General features: G+C 35.4%; 1 long non-coding RNA gene across 1 annotated transcript; it reads left to right on the top strand.

The window, feature by feature from the left end:
* Nucleotides 1–2,041: 2,041 nt before the first annotated feature.
* On the top strand, nucleotides 2,042–4,549 carry LOC132603530 (uncharacterized). The gene is made up of 2 exons (XR_009568377.1): nucleotides 2,042–2,998; nucleotides 3,855–4,549. It is a non-coding gene; the product is annotated as an uncharacterized LOC132603530 (long non-coding RNA).
* Nucleotides 4,550–14,524: the final 9,975 nt, after the last annotated feature.

Below are 14,524 nucleotides of genomic sequence, written 5' to 3'. Positions count from 1 at the left end.
TATGCCGGAAGTTAATTGCCACAACCACTGTAGACAGCTTTGCTTTGTGATATCAAGTCATTTGTAGATTGAGTCTGTTAGCTGACTTGCTTGAGGACAAACAAAGACTTTAAGTTAGGGGTGTTGATGTGCCGGAAATTTTGGCACATCTAATGCTTTTTAACTCTAAGTTTTACTTGTTTTCGAGCAAGTTTGTGTTAGTTTGATGTGTTTTGTGTGTTGTGCAGGTATTTTGAAGTTAGAATGCTCGGAAAGCAAAAAACGAGGAAAAGAAACAATCTGTTCTGATAAGCATAAGGACGGACCGTCAACATGCTCGACGTCCTGTCGAGTTGCCTCGTCGATAAGTTCCTGCGAAGTGACAATTCATCATATCATCATCAGATCGTTGACTTGCACCGTCGACATGATCGACGATCCGTCGAAGTGCTTCGACAGTGGAGTTCCTGCAGAGTGATAAAAGTATACTCAGATCGTCGATTTGGTCGTCGAGCATGTCGACGACCGTCGAAGTGCAAGCCGAGCTGGAACAGGACTGGGATTGATTATTCCGAGTTTTGACTTGTATAAATACCTGTTTAGGTTTTATTTTTCAGACATCTGGAGTTTTAGACTTGTAGTAATTACTTTTGAGTTGTTATTGCTTTTGAAGATTTCCAGACAATTACATTCATTGCTTTCAAGTTTTATTCGTAAGTTCAAGACAATAATTCAATTATGCAATCTTCAATCTTTTATTGTTTTCTTGTTGCCATGAGTAGCTAAACACCTTTACTAAGGTTGTAAACCCAAGGATGGGTGTGTTGTGATTGGGGATCGTGAAAGATATACGCATAATGGATTGTTAGGGTTTATTTGTTCTTCCTTTTCATCATATAGTTAGTGGTTGCAAACATTAGCTAACGCCATAAACTTTAGTTTATTTGGGAAAATAGCTAGGGTTAGGTAAGAACAAATAACAAGAACTCAGGGCTTTAAACCTTATTTAATAAATTCACCTAGGAATAAAAGGAATTTACTTGGCATAATTAACCGTTCTTCATGCATACTTTCTTATCTTTTGAAAAAGCATAGAAAGAAATAATCTTTTCTTATTGGGAAATAGTTCAGATTCACATAGAGCTTAAGTGCATCCATACAAACAGTCCATTAGAAGTATATCAAGATCGATACCCATGATCATATACTTTATCTGACGGGGACACAACCTTGGTTCTTTTTACCCACATATTTACAGTATTAAATTTCCAGTCACTTTAAATTAGTCCACAAACCAAATCAACTATAAAACCCTTTTCTGGAATACACCAGGATCGCAAGATTAATATAATACTTGTTTAGTAAACTTTTCACACCATATTCTCTGTGGGATTCGAACCCAACCTCGTTGGTTTATTATATTTGACAGCGTCCGCGTTATACCATTAATAGGTGTAATTTGAGCGTATCATTGACACCCAATTTTTGACCTCCAAAAATTTAAATTAACTAGTTAAGCTTATTGAATCACAAACAGAGTAAGAGAATTATTCAAAAAATCTAAAATGCTTTTTAAAACAGCTTTTGGCGAGATTTTACCATTTCATTGGCAAAATACTTTAATAAATGTTATATAATTTTTTACGTATAACTTTAAGTATAAATTATTTCTATTTTATAAAATTTAAAATCCATTTATGACGGAAAAACAAGTGTTTATTTTAGTGCGTGTTTTGTTGGTAAATTAAAGTCCTTCACTATGTAGTCCATTATTTTACTCTGTTAAGTCGAGAAGCTTAATTAGTTAGTTGGATATTTAATTTATCTCAAACTTATTTAAAATGGGTCAGATTTTACAAGATTTGGTTGAGTTGGCTAATTTTTGCAAAAATGGGTTATCATTTAAATTCAATCATAGCCATATTTACTAAAACTTCAAACACCAGCCTTTTCAACCCAATTAACACCAAAAACGTCCAGCCCAATTACACATGACCCGGCCCAATCCCCATTATATCTCAAAACCGCTTTTGTCCAATTCATTTTTTCATCAGAACAACAACCAAACGAACCCCTAGAGCAAACCTGAGCTGTCTCTTTCATCTCAGCACGCGTTCCAGCTCATAATAGCTATTTCTGGCAAAGATTTAATGGCTTTTTTGACTCGTATAACCTTTGCTCGACCATTTGAGCAAAGGCTTTAATGTTTTGTCTCCTTCAACAGCTTTGCAAACGGTAACATGCCCTTTTCTTCTTTTTCTTTCAATTTTACTAGACTTCTACAGGAAGATTCAGATTTCAAGGGCTTCTATATGAATTTGAGTTGAGATTTGGATTCCAAGGCTATTTTCTAACTGTCCCATATCGGTTGAAGTCCAAAAACTGGCACTACAAGAAAACATGAAATTAGCTATGGACAAAATTTCGTAGCTAAACAGCAAAATCCATGCTAATATCATTTAGCTACGGATTAGCGATGGATTATAAGAAAATCTAATTAGCGAGGAACTATTTAGCGACGGATTAGCCGGGATTACCGACAAATGCCGTAGCTAATTCCATGTTCTCTTGTAGTGTGGGGCTTTTGTTCAACTATAAATAGAAGCCCTTTCCCTTCATTTATATAAAAAAAAAGGTTCTGAGACCAAAAAATTCGTTCTTACACCAATAGTAGGTTTTTCACAACCCCTAGAGTGAGAACACTCAGGAACCCAGCTAAGCCGTTGAGTTTCGAGAAATTCTCATTCATAGTCTAATTTTTGGAAGTCATTTCCGCTCGTTGGAAATCGACTCCGGTGAAAGAGTGTTTGTCGTTAACCCTCGTTGCCCCCATCACTGCCCGACAAAAGGCTTGATGATACACTTGGAGACAAGACACTGTTGCATTTGAGATGCATTTTATATGTCAAGAAACTGTGGGATTGATGCTACACTTAGGACGTTTCCTAGAATAATAAGAATCATATGCCACATTTATGTCCCTAGTACTGCACTCTGTTTGTTGCTACTCCCTTTTGAGGTAAGTTGTTGCTATTTATTATTTCTGGCTGCACTTGTTACCACTTGTTGTGTTGCCTGCTGTTATGGCATTTTGTTAGCTGTTGCACCTTGGTTTGAGGCTCAAAATGGTGTCCTTTTTGAGTGAATTGATGCTGCTTCTGTAGTAGTTTTTTGGTTACATTTTTTGACTATTTCTCCTGGAACATGGGTGCTGCCATCTTGGGCTGGTAAACTACTATTTTTAGAGCAGTTTGCTGCTACATATTACTACCTTTAACTGCTACCTATTGTTACTATCTGGTTGTTGCTTCATATCAGTCAGTTTTCAACAGTCTTTGTCCAAGAAAAAATGAGCAGATGCTACACTTGAGTTGCCTATTTTTGTTGTTTCTAATCAGTGGTTACACCTTGATGCTAAGTTTTTAGCATACTCTGCTGCTGCATTTATAAAACAGAAACTGAAACTACACTTGAGCTATTGTATTTTGGTGATGCTGCTACAGTCTTTTTAAGCTCCTGCTATGGGCTGTTTTCATTTGGTTGTTGTTATGTCTATTGATTATGTGAGCCACATGTTATGGTTAATATGTTGCTGCACTTAAGATCTCTCCATTGCTGTCGTTTTGAGATGATCTTGTTTTAAGGTTGCTCTTTGAGTTGTTAATTCACTGGTTTTCTAGCCTACTTCTGGTGCACTCTTTAAGTAAATAATGTGGTTGCCAGTTTAGGCAAAATTTGTTGCCTTGGGTGAACCGATTGTTGTCTTTTGAAGTCTGAAATTATCACTGAATGTTGCCTATCACTACTGCTCGTTGCAGTTTTTGCTAGAAATGAACAGATGCAACACCTTATAAATGTCCTACTAATTTGAACAGATACCATACTTGGGGCCAATGCAAAAAAAAATAAAAAAATTAAGGCCATGCCTTGTCCAGAAAGGTTACCCCTCTGTTTGGGCAAAGATGATCTCACATTGATATCACGAGGTAGGAACCGATATGCGCCTGGCAAGGCAACTAGAATGGTCACTAGTTTGCAGCCGTGACATGATTCAGGTTTCTCTGCCATATTCTGAACCGTGAGTCTGAACCTCCGTAATCATAGCTACCAAAGTTTGATACGAGTCCGAGGGATATTATTTATATTCATAAACATCACCCTGTGGGGTGGCGTATCATTTGACTAACTATTTTCACTTCATTCTTGCGAGGTACATCTAATCAATATGGGTCTGTGAGATGAGATTCTACCAAAGACGGAAGTGAAGTAAAGTTGAAGGCCCGACAGCTCGGATGAAGGACTACAAGAGCATAGAAGAACGAGAACAAGGCTGCTGAATGATTTGGGCCCAAGGCCGTAAAAAGCTAAACTTTTCTTCCCCTTCTTGTAGTATAGTTTTACATTATTTTCTGTTCGAACATGAAAATAAATTTGTATAGATATTGAAACCCCTACGGGTTAGAACCTAGGATTTAGGTACACGATATTTCAAAACTGTATCCAAATGATAAAAGAGTTGTATTCCACTTGATTAAAATAAATAAAAGTGAGTATATTTTTCTTGCAAAAAGTTGATTATTTCTGAATACCTTCCTTAAAAGTACATTCTAATTTGAGTAATCTTAAGAAAAGAAAGTAAAAAAGAAACATTTGGGCTAAGACCCAACTTAATGAATTCAAATAAGTGAAATTTCCTTCAAAAACCGAGTTTGGGAAAATAGTTCTGAGGATAAGGTTGACTAAAGAGATAAAATGTGGATAATGTATGAATTAAATAAAGGTTACACATATACATCTACATATATATTTTCCTTACATACAAACACATGACATTAGTTTTAGAGGGGATATACCTAGCATACTATCCTTATAAGTAAAAGGACAAACTATTTTTATCCGGATATTTTAAATTCGAATTCAAAGTACCCTTACTTAAAGGGAATTTGTTTAACTCTTTTAAAACCGAGATGATATGCCATGATAGTATTTTTGTAAAGGAAACTAAAAAAAACATAAGCAATTTATACATAATCACACATTGAAACTCGATGGTCAACCGTTTATGTCACGGCCCGAACCATGGCCTAGGTGAAACACGGCACTCAGTGCCTTACTAAATGTGACCGAGCGAATCACGTGGCTTGCTGAATCGTTATGAGACATCATAAGTGGAATAAGACATGAATGCATAATGAGCCTTTGTAAAACATAGTAAGTCATATTATTAAATAGAAATACTTGTTTAAATCATGAATGCGGATAATATCATAAATGAGCCAAAATGGCTAACCGACTCTGAAAGTCTGACATAACATAACTGACTTGTCTAATCTATGAAACCTCTAACATAAGTCTGAATTACTAATCATAACTGCTGGAACAAGGCCCCCAGCATACCTTAAATGCATAACTGACATAAAAGTAAATAATGACTAAACCCCGAAGGAGATGGGGCTCACCAAAAACTAATATGTGGATAATCCTATAGAGCAGATGCGTCGTCCTATAAATCCATACATGCAACATGAAATGCAGGCCCCCGGGCAATAGAAAGGGGACGTCAGCACATTGAATGTACTGGTATGTAAAACAACTGAATGAAATAAACATGGTACATAAAATAACATGATAAGGGCTGAAACTGAAACTGAAACTTGGTCATGAACATGAGTATCTGACATGGATATAATTACATATACATATATAATATCGGTATAGGACATGAACTGAAACTGAATATAACCTGAACATGAGCATGAAGCGTGAGTAAAGTCTGAAAACAGTAAATCAATGGAAATACATGTATATATAATTGCTTGTAACGTGGGGAGTGCTATAATATAACTGACAACATGATTTGGTACTTGCATCCTACCAGCAGAACACTCACACTTTGCCAGGGATATGAGATTTAAATAATAATAATAAGCATGTAAGGATCCAAATTGCATAATGAAGGTCCTCCTTGCTGACAACCCTTATCCTACAGTGGCTACGTAGTTTCAGGCTTTACTGAGCCTTCTCGGTTAACTATGAAACTCCCAAAAACATGAACATGATATAGTTGGCTAAGAAGCCCATGATTTTCGTGAAATAACTTGTAATCATGATTTCACGAAATAACTTGTAACATGGTTTCATCAAATAACTTGTAAGCATGTTGTTCTGAAGTGATATAACATAAGCATGGTTCATATCAAATATCTTGTATAATATAGGTTTGTACAACATAGCATAATCATGAGTTCATATCGTAAAGCTTGTGTGAAAACATGTAGAGTGTTTCTTGAAAATAATTTATAACTTGCATGTAAAAAAACCCATGGAATGCAAAGTATGGGTTTTCATGGATTTCGGACAGATTCTCAATAATCATAATGAAATATCAAAAACTCAATGAAGAATTAATAATAATTCAATACATAATATAATCATGGGACATGGACCTAGGGTTGTCATGAACATGGTTAAAAACCCTAGTTTTTGTAAAGCTTCATACTTTTATGGAAGAAGAGGCGTGGGGAAGAACAATGATGTTCCCACACATAGATAGCAACTATATATACCTTAATTGCTCTAAACAATTGATGAAAATCTGAATCTTTGAAGAAAAATTCCAAAATCTTGAATCTTGAACCTTTTATGTGGGTTTTCTTGAAAACCCTAGCTTAGGAACAATGATTTCCTAATTAAATTTAATGAATACATGTAAGAATTGACTTGAAATGCTTAGAGTAGGCTTACCTTGATCTCTTGGAAGGATGAGAGAAGAAAACCTTCGTTCTAGGGTTTGGAATTGTGAATAATGAAATAAAAGAACTAAAGGCCTGAATTTATACTAAACTGAGTCAAAAAATTATATGGTCATTTATACGGTCCGTATAATATGACCATATTTAATCATGGCACAAAACAGAATGTCGAGCTAAAATTTCATGAAATATGGCCATTTTATACGGTCCGTATAACTCGACCGTATAATATGACCAGTGAGCGGACTGCTCTACAACCCTTCGGTAAAATGGCCATAACCTTTTGTACAGATGTCTGCTTGACCTCCATAATATACTGTTGAAAAGGTATTTCAAAGGGCTACAACTTTCATTAAGGAAGTTTTTCCAAATTTCTAATTAATAAAGGGGTTATGGTTGTTGAAAGTAAGACCTTCTACAAACTCACTTGAAAACATGCCCCTAAAGTGGCTTCCAACTTTGTTTTGCCCAAAGACGCTTCTTATAACTTGATTAGTTTTCAAAACACTTCCTATAATCCTCATATTAGTTCCATTATATTATCATCTTACGTGTCAAACCTTAGTCCGAATGCACGAGGTGTTACAGTATAGTACGGATCCTTAATACTAGGGTGCCTAACACCTTCCCTAGGGGATCACCAGAACCCTTACCTAGAACTTTGGATTAAGACGGATTTTTCACTGTGTATGAATAAATCCTTCAAAACTGATTTTTCTAATTTCCTAAAAAATAGGTGGCGACTCTTTTAACACAAAGTCCGAAAGAGCACAAACAATTTCGAAGTAGCTTTTCCGAGCGCTAACCCCGCCCGCGAAAATGCGAACCGTTACACTCGCCATGTGAGGCTTAGTGGTATTACCCAACTGATCAGTGGTTGCACAATAGGTGTTTTACCTGGCAGACTATAGCGCGGCTCGGTGTAGTAAAATAAATTTATACATATAGATATACACACACACACACACACACATATATATATATATATATAATGCATAATGAACTCCTAGAAGTAACATCTGGGCCTTTCGGAGTGACGTAAGGTCGGTAGCCTCCGAATATCGTTATGGAACTCATGCCAACATCACAAAATTGTTTGTTGAAGCTAATCATCATGGATAAGAGTCAACCAATGTCTCTAAGAACATCATTTATGAAGTATGGATCATTAGAATGGAGTGAATTCATTATGAAACGTCCGTTAGCGAGTTTTAGTTGGATTTGTGCCAGAAGAAAAAGGAAAGAAGAAACCTTACATACCTGATAAACCTCATATCGACTTTATTCCGTAGCTTGTCTGATGTTTCAACCTATAACAACAGTGATGCCCTTTGTTAGGTCAAGGATACATTTGGTATGTCATGTATATCAGTTGACAATTTTCTCCTACAACAAATCAGAAAGCATTTTTCCTGTTTCTACTACTTCCTCAAGTTTATAATATTAAGAAAGACAACAACCATATCAAATCCATCAAATTCAGCCTCACAGAAACTTAGAACAATCACCAAATAATCCATATAACAACAACAACATCAAAATACGCTTCGCCGCTATTAAGTACGTATTTCTCATCCAACCATTTAGCTATGACCTGGACGACTTAATTATATCAAGTAGAAGAGAATTCTTACCTTATATGCCAAGAACTATTCTTCTTCCACCTTACTTCACTGCGAAGAAAGCCCGAATTCAACAACATGATGAAACGGAACAACGAGATTGAAGTGGTTAGCGTGATCCGTAAGAAAATGAAATAATGTTGCTGCTAGTTTCCTTGTAAGACAAATTATCCAAAGTATGATTTGAAGGAATCAATACATATATATAGGGATTCTACCTACAACGTTACAGCACCTATATTCTTGTTACTCTTTCTATTTTAGGAGCTAGCTAGTAAAGACCCTAAGTGTCTTTTTAACGTGGAATGTGGGGTCCACCCCAAGTATCCACTTTGTTGCTTATCATATAACTAGTGTCGTTTCGAAGTTAAAATTCAATTTGTAGATATATTTAAATTTTTTCTGCTCTTGCTTCTTTGTTTTTGTAACATCAATTTGACACTTCCAAATAATTCTAAAATATTAAAGTACAAAAACGTATCTAAAAGTTAAAGGAAAATATTTTTCTGAGTTTACATATTAGATTTTTTTTTTAATAAACACAAACAATTGAAAGCTTTTCTAATTTCTATTTTACTGAAATTCTTTGAGATTAAAGTCCTCAACGATCCAATGAGCTTTTCATATGTTAAATTAATCTCATTTGTTTCTTTGAATTGAACCCATGTTGGCTAACATATTTGTAACCAAAAGATATTACATCATTCAATTAACACCAAAAATATTTAATGTGAAAATATTGTTGTATGACGAAATCAAAAAAAGTTAACTTATATATATATATATATATATATATATATATATATATATATATATATAAAGAATTAAAAGCCTTGATATTACAAGATATTTTTGTCGATGCTCTTCAAAATAAATCACACAAAAAAGTACTGAAAAGTCAATAAAAATTAAATTGTTCTTACTTTAAGCTTTGTTTTTACTTCCAGAAGATGCACGTTAAAAACAATATTTTTTTCCTTTTTCTTAATTTAATGAACCATTTTATGAAATCTACATAATAATAACTTTTTCATGTTGAACTTAACTATTTTGTCATATATTATATAAAAAAAATTATTTATCTGGTATTTTGCAAAATATTTTAATATTAAAAAAAAGTACAAAATATACTTTTTGCAATTATCTGGTATTGCTACTGTTTGGAGATAAAATTGCATTTTCTTTAACTACAATATTTTTCCAAACATTTTTAGAATATATATAAAAATAATATTTTATAGTTCCTCTTTTAATATAATAATTTATTAGATAAATTTTATGTTAAAAGTGTGCGCACGTAAAATTTGATTAATTAACTACCTTACTTCGGAGTTCATTTTTCGATTGAGACGAAAGGACTATAGTAACATTTGTGATACATTTTAAAAGTATTTAACAATGATATAAGTTTATTCGTACTTATTCTTTTAATTTAAAACTTAATTCTACCTTAAGTGAAATCTTTATTAATTACTTCTTTTTGGAAGCATGTACGAGTTGTGACGCAAAATTACAATAGAAAATAAACAAAAACTTTGTGTTTAACCGAACGAATAAAAATTGAAAATAACAAATAATAATCGGTAAATAGCATCAAAAAATAATAAATAGGACTATAAGAGTAATATTTTAGTTCAATAATTAAGCCTATATTAAGATAAAATTTGAATGACAGGATAATTGTGTCTATAACAAATCTTAAGGAAAAATATAAATTAAAACAAATTTAATAATATTTCCTCACAAAAGACTCAAATATGTATGAGTATGCTTTGTGGGGGCCACTTTAACTTTGTCATGACATCATCATTTTAAGTGGCATTAAAGAAGTCCTTAAAGTTCTCAAAATTTACCAAAATGTGAGAGTATTCACAAAAACATAAAAACTTTAATTAGGGGTAAAAAGAGACAAAACAATTCATGTGAGGACTATAAAAAATTTGTATTCTCCCTTATATATAGTAGTAATTTATGTCCCAAAACGTGTCCATCAACCGGATCCTATACTAAAATAGTCATATGTCACTTTACTTTGAAAGCTCCACGTGGAATAATAATCCCAACACTTATCCACTTTATTCCTTAATTACATCACTTAATCCCTTAAAATCCATTATACTCCACATTTATCCAATTACACCCATAATTAATTCTTGACCTCAATCCACTTAAATATTACTCACTTTTTAAAACCCCTCATATAATCGTTATCATAATCATGTGGTATAACACTAGTCCGTAGTCTGTTTATGCACACCTCAAAATATTATTTCCAACCATCGACATCCCAAAATATTATTTCCAACCATCAAATAGTCAGATAAATAAACTCGGCAAAAGACGCCAACGAGTCATACAAGACTCCCACACACTACCCACAATCTGACAACTATCTCTGGAGCTTCTAAGATAATGGATAAATGTCTAACTCCTTGGGACGTAGCCCGGGAAACTGAAATAAATAACTAATAATCGAATGGTGCCCCACGAACAATCATGTGGGCACACCGGACAGTATCGAAAGCAGCAAGTTCTCCTAGGTCGTAGGCGTATCACGAACCTGCTCCTCAATGTTACCTAACACACCATCAAAAACAACAATGGTATGCCTGAGCACTGGATACTCAGTGAGTGTCTCCGGGACAGAGTAATATAACAAAATAATAAAATAATGATTAGTAAAAAAAACGTTCCATTAGAATAATTTTCAATCAAATACAAGATCAATCGTACAACTCAAAATCATCAATATAAAACCATCAAGACAAGTGTATATCTTTTCCGATTTAGTATACCGTTTATTACCATTTGAGTCTTTTCAATTCGAGACCAATATCATCGACAAGCCACTCACAAGCGAACCAATCAATCGATACTCTGGGTTAGGAAACCACGGAGGCTAATCGTCCTCTAGACTAACACAACAATAGATGCACCGGGCTATACGCCTCGGAGTTCAATCGTCCTCTAGACTGACACAACAATAGATGCGTCGGGCTATACACCTCGGAGGTCAATCGTCCTCTGGACTAATGCAGCAATAGTCGTATCAATACGTTAGGATCCATAACGGCTAATCGTCATCTGGACTAGCACAGCTTGCCCATACAGGGCCAAACACAAACAATTACAATCATAACATTGAAGCTGAATCTCAATCATGGCATGGAAGCTGAATCACAAGTCATATCATGACAGTCACATTATTACTTACAGATTATGTTCATCATAGAGGTACATCGAGCCATTTCAGTTGTGGAAAACCGAGTTCACTTCTTTAAACAAGTTTCAAGTTCAACAAAATCCATTATAGAAACTTCACATGAGATAGTGAAACCTTTTAATTTTCAAGTTACACATCCCTTATGGGTTAATTCGAGTTCAAACACCAAAGATTTATATCTAACTTTCCAATCATCCTTTAAAGGGAAAACAATCATGAATACGAAACATATCTAATATAGTACAAACAAGGGTTAATGTGGGCTTGTCCCTCACGCACACAAGCCACAACCAAAGAGTTCATAAAAACTATTCAAAAGAGTATGTCCAAAAAGAGACATACCTCAAATCCCGCTAAAATAGTTCCAACAGAATTTCCACGGTTCATACAATAGGTAATAACAAATTTTAGAACTTTAATCAATTCGAGGAATTTCTACCCTTATTCGAAGAACTAGGGATTTTTTTACCCTTAATCCTTATGTGAATCATTAGTGAATTCTAATCTTGTAGTATTCTTTACACGAGTCCAAAACTCATTAATAATCCCAGAAAAATCAGAAATCATACCTTTTAGAAAAAATTCCACATGCTCCCTTCTTCTCCCCTCTTGAGTTTTCAAGAATCTAGGGTTTGGGAAGATGAACTAGTGTCAATTTAATGTTAGAATGATGAAGTAGTGATGATAATTGATCAAGAACTTACCTTAGATGTTTTGGGAAGTTTTAGGGTTGTTTCCTCTCAAAAGGTGGGCCAAAACGAAGTGGGAATGAATATAACGTAGTGGGAAAATTATAAAATTCTGAACCAGAAAAATAATGGGTCACGGCACCCTTGCGTTGCGGACCCATCGCGGATCAGACCACCTATGGCACCCCTGCCATGCAGTGGTGCCGCACAAGGCAATATTTTTGTCAGAACCACGTTCTAATCACGACACCCTTGCAACGCGACTGCCGACCTTTGCTCAGTAAAATGGTCATAATATTTTGTACGTAGCTCCGTTGGAGCCCGGAGACCTACCGTTGGAAAGGTATTTCAAGGTCCTACAACTTTAATTTTTTGAGTTTTCTCAGATTCTCAAAGAAAATATCCAAAGAATAAGAAATAGTAAGAAATCCTCCAGACTTAGATGAATTTGGAAGCCCTTAGGAACTTCACTTTTTTGTTTGACTTCAAAATGACTATTTATCACCCGAATTCATCCCGAATGGATTCATATAGCTAAAATATCATCTTAACACTAGTTTTACACATTCAAACCTAACCCAGATTAACGGGATGCTACACTATCCCCTTTTTAGGATCATTTGTCCCCGAATGAAAGTCATGGCCTAAGATTTTTCGCTAAACCTCATGTTCCCAGAATTCTGAAGTTCTTATGCAAAGTAAGCTATCCTTAAAGATAACATAAGACTAACCACACATCAAGCAGATCATTCAAGCCTAAATATAGGAGAGAGGGGTTCATACCTCTAGTCTAAACTTTCACGGGAACTAAATAACCGAAAGGTTCAACACATACCTGCAATAGGGAACAAATGAGGATACCTCTTCTTTATATCCTCCTCATCTTCCCAAGTAGCTTCTTTAGCATTATTATTATGCCACAGGACTTTAACTGAAGCCACATCTTTCGTTCTCATCTCAGATGGTAACTTCAACTCGTAGGCCACTTTCCCAATTCTTCTCAAAATCTTGTAAGGTCCAATAAAATGAGGGCTAATCTTACCCTTTCTACCAAACCGCATAACTCCTTTCATTGGTGACACTTTTAGGAACACCTTGTCACCCACCGTAAACTCTAGCTCGCGACGTCGCATGTACGTATACGACTTATATCGACTCTAAGCTATCTTGAGTCGTTGCACAATAAGGATCACCTCCTTGATCGCTTCATGAACTGAGTCAGGACCCAGTAGCTCTACTTTAGTCGATTGAAACCACCTAATTGGCGATCTGCAACGCCTCCAATAAAGAGCTTCATAAGGAGCCATTTGAATACTTTCTTGATAACTGTTGTTGTAAGGAAACTCGATAAGAGGTAGATGATCATCCCAATTACCCCTAAAGTCAATGGCATATACCCTCAATATGTCTTCCAGAGTCTGAATAGTTCTCTATGCCTGCTCGTCCGTCTGAGGATGAAAGGCAGTACTCAAGTTCACACGAGTTCCCAAACCATCTTGGAACGATTTCCAGAAATGAGCAGTAAATTGCATACCTCTGTCAGATATGATGGATGTCGGAATCACATGCAACTATCTCTTTTAGATATAACTTGGCGTACTGCGCTGCGGTATCTATAGTCTTCACGGGAAAAAAATAGGCAAACTTTGTGAGTCTATCCACAATCACCTAAATCGAATCAAACTTGGGATTTGTGCCATATTGATTACCTCCCACATCCATTTCGAAATTTCCATATTCTGGGCTAGACCTCCAGGCCTTTGATGTTCAGTCTTAACCTGTTGACAGTTCAAACACTTAGCCATGAAATTATAGATGTCAACCTTCATGCCCTTCCACCAATAGTGTTGCTTTAAATCTTTATACATCTTGGTGGATCCTGGATGCATAGAGTATTTAGAACTATGTGCCTCTACCAACAATTCTTGTCGCAAACCATCAATATCGGGAACACATAGACGTCCCTGCAGCCTTAGGACATCGTCATCCGCCCCAACTGTGAATAAAGTGTACTCGCCCTTTTCCACTCCATCTCGTAGTTTCACCAACAGTCCATCTTCGTATTGCTTGGACTTGAGTCTCTCCACAATATCAGATCGTGCGGGTGTGATTCCCACTAACTCCCCATCTTTAGTTTCATCAAGTCGGACTCCAAAGGTAAAGAGTCTCCAGATTTCTCTACCCATTAGCATCTGCCGAGCGTCCAAATACGCTAACGTACCCATCGATTTCCGGCTCAATGCATCAATAACAACATTT

Source organism: Lycium barbarum, chromosome 7 (assembly GCF_019175385.1).
Source record: "Lycium barbarum isolate Lr01 chromosome 7, ASM1917538v2, whole genome shotgun sequence".
Classification (NCBI taxonomy): Eukaryota; Viridiplantae; Streptophyta; class Magnoliopsida; order Solanales; family Solanaceae; genus Lycium; species Lycium barbarum.
This window is presented reverse-complemented; position numbering and strand designations above follow the sequence as displayed.